The 3,152-nt window shown below is 40.6% G+C and overlaps 1 pseudogene; it reads left to right on the plus strand.

Moving 5' to 3' along the window:
• The first annotated feature begins 269 nt into the window (after positions 1-269).
• On the plus strand, positions 270-672 carry LOC109490087 (annotated as a pseudogene).
• The last annotated feature ends 2,480 nt before the right edge of the window (positions 673-3,152 follow it).

Below are 3,152 nucleotides of genomic sequence, written 5' to 3' on the forward strand. Positions count from 1 at the left end.
GTAATTAGGGTAACATTTATGTACTAACAAAAGCCAACTAGAAGTTGGGAGAAAATGTTATCTTCTTAACTGTCATGATTCACTCATGTTAAGACCATTCCCATCTTACTTAGAGGCTCTGGAGCAGTTGAAGATAGTTGTATTAGAAAACGTGCTTCAAGACACTGAGCCAGTATGGCTGTCTGTGTGGAGAAGCTCAAGACTGAACAAATATGGACCCAAAACAAGAGTACCTGGTGTCTCTTGCTTAGACCCATGGTGCTGACAGGATGGGCAAGTGTCATAGTGCCAGGAAGCTCCATAGCCACCAACGAGATCAGATGTGGCATGATAAACAGTACAAGAAAGCCCTGAAGGCCAACCCTTTTGGAGGTGCTTCCCTTGTGCTGGGAAAAGTAGGGCCTGAAGCCAAACAGCCAAATTCTGCCCTCAGGAAGTATATCAGGCTCTAACTGATCGAAAATGGCACCCCCCCCCACAGCCTTTGTACCCAATGATGGTTGTTTGAATTTTATTGAGGAAAATGTTGAAGTTCTGGTTGCTGGATTTGGTCACAAAGGTCATGCTGTCAGTGACATTCCTGGAGTTCACTGTAAGGTTGTCAAACTAGCCAGTGTGTCTCTTTTGACCTTTTATAAAGGCAAGAAGGAAGCCCAAGATCATAAATTTTGATGGTGAAGACATGACAGTAATACTTTTTCATATGCTCCCCCGCCATGAGAGACCTGGCTCATTAGAATTACTTTGAATACTTGGGTTAATTTGAATTTTATATTCTAAAAAGGTTATGATATGCAAAGACGGAAACCACTTGTTTCTCCAGATTTTCAAATCCTGTGCCAAATTATGTTAACAAACAAATGTGGTTATGATACAAATGGGGGAAATGGCAAGACCAACCACAGCTGCCTTTAAAGGAAAATGATCTTGTCCCTTGAAGATTTGTTTTGTTTTGCTGAGGACTGTATTGGTTCTGAATATTTTACGGTGGTCTTAGTATGAATTTTTTGAAGGTTGGGCATGCAGAGAGCCAAGCTGAGGTTGGGAAGATAGAGGAAAGGTGAAGGAGAGGAGGAGAGAAGCCAGGGAAGGAGGTGTGACTCTGGAGAGCCACAGAGGGTAAAGGAGGTGAGTGGAAATTCCCGGGTGTTGGGGTGATTGAAGGATTCTTAAGAGCAAGATGGTTTAATATTTGATGAGATTGTTTCTCTTTCTGCAGTCGTAACTATCCTAACTCCTCAGCCTTTAATAAAGTCTGTCCTAAGCATTCGTGCTTTGTGGGCTTCCCTTTGTTTTTGGATTGAAAGTAATGGGAAAGACCTCATTCCATGTAGGGTAGGATAGGGTGAGCACAAACAGGAAGAGCCATAACAAGAACAAATTAGGTAGAAGCAGGCGTCCAGAGGCAAGGCAGCCTTGCAGACATACCAGCAACACTTTCCTTCATCCCCCCAAATGCATAGAACTTTTGGAGAGGACTTTAGTCTTCTATAGCCCATGGGGTGTTTGAATCAAGGAGGAAGTAGCTTCCAGCTGATATTTGGGTTACATTAATACAGCCTGAAATTATAATAATTTATTAAGGGAGGAAGGGGAGGTGGAAAATTTTGAGCTCTTGGGCTTCAATTTCTATCATAGTGTTACTTATCTGTAGCACATGATGCTGTTGGCATTCTCTTCTACAAACGTACCAGGCATTTAGCATTTATTTTGACTTTTAAAGTCAAGTTTGAGCTAGTCAGTTATGCATCTGGTAAACCAAAAGATATTGCTGAAATCCGTGGCAACTGTTTTGAAACTATTTTGTGCATTTGCATTTATTGGAAGTGTAATTATAGGTTGCCTTGCTTTGCAGCATTCCCCATGGCACGCAGGGGAATTTGTTTGTATGTGGAAATCTTTAGAGGAAATAGTGTTGTTGTATGAGGCTTGAAGACTCGTATCTACATGTTTGAAGATGCCCACATTTTTTTGGCTTATCATCACTTGTAAATAATGGCCATGGGGCATAGTGAAAAAGTATCAATGACCCATTGCTTGAACTTCCCTTTTAAAAGGGCAAATTTCACAGCTTTCTAACATGAAGATGAATCTAAAGTTTAACTTGTTTATGTTAAAGTTGTCGTCTACAGACCTCCATTATGCTGCATTGTTAGAGGCAAAATTGTAGATAATTGGAAGAGAGAGAGAGAAAGAGAGATGGGCAGAGGAAGAAAAGCAGAGATGTTTCAAGTTATGGCTTGGGTAACAAGCCTAATTCCTTTCTTGGGGAAGTCTCTCATACTGTTTTTCACAGATATGCCTTGCTTTGCAATAACTTGTGGCCTAATAGGGTCTTCAAGGAAAATTTATGTGATGGAGCAACTCCTATATGGTATATCTCAATATTTGAGAACCTTCCAGAAAACACTGAAGTATACAAGCAGAACAAGTGCCTTGACTGCTTATCTACATTTAGCCATAACTATGCTATTCTAATGTTTATGGGAAAGGATGAGGGCCAACTTCTTGTCTGACTTTGAATCTAGTCTAGTCCTTACATGCTATGAAGCTTCAGGGCAAAGGTTTATTTTCCCAAGACTCATAGAACCTACTGTTTAGTGATACAGAATTATATTTCCCCTTAAAAAAAGAGGACATAGTTGAACTGATTTTATGAGTCTAAAATAGAAGTCAAATATTAAGTGATTTTAATCCAAACAAAATATAACTCATACAAATCTGAAGATTGTTATTAAATTTGAAAACTATATCTCCCGTTGCTTTTCTTTTTCTCTTTCTTTCTTTTTTTTTTTTTAAAGATTTTTATTTTATTTATTTGTCAGAGAGAGAGCAAGAGAGCACAAGCCAGAGGGAGCGGCAGGCAGAGGGAGAAGCAGGCGGAGGTAGAAACAGGGAGAGGGAGAAGCAGGGAGAGGGAGAAGAAGGCACCCTGTTGAGCAAGGAGCCTGATGTGGGACTCCATCCCAGGATTCTGGGATCATGACCTGAGCTGAAGGCAGATGCTAAACAGACTGAGCCACCCAGGCATCCCTTCCATTGCTTTTCAAGGTAATTCTAGGACTGTTTAGACCACATAAAGTCACCTTGTTCCAGAGTTTGGAGACCACCTCACTGTGTGACTTCTAAGATCCTAAGTATGTTCTCAAAAT

Source organism: Ailuropoda melanoleuca, chromosome 16 (assembly GCF_002007445.2).
Source record: "Ailuropoda melanoleuca isolate Jingjing chromosome 16, ASM200744v2, whole genome shotgun sequence".
Classification (NCBI taxonomy): domain Eukaryota; kingdom Metazoa; phylum Chordata; class Mammalia; order Carnivora; family Ursidae; genus Ailuropoda; species Ailuropoda melanoleuca.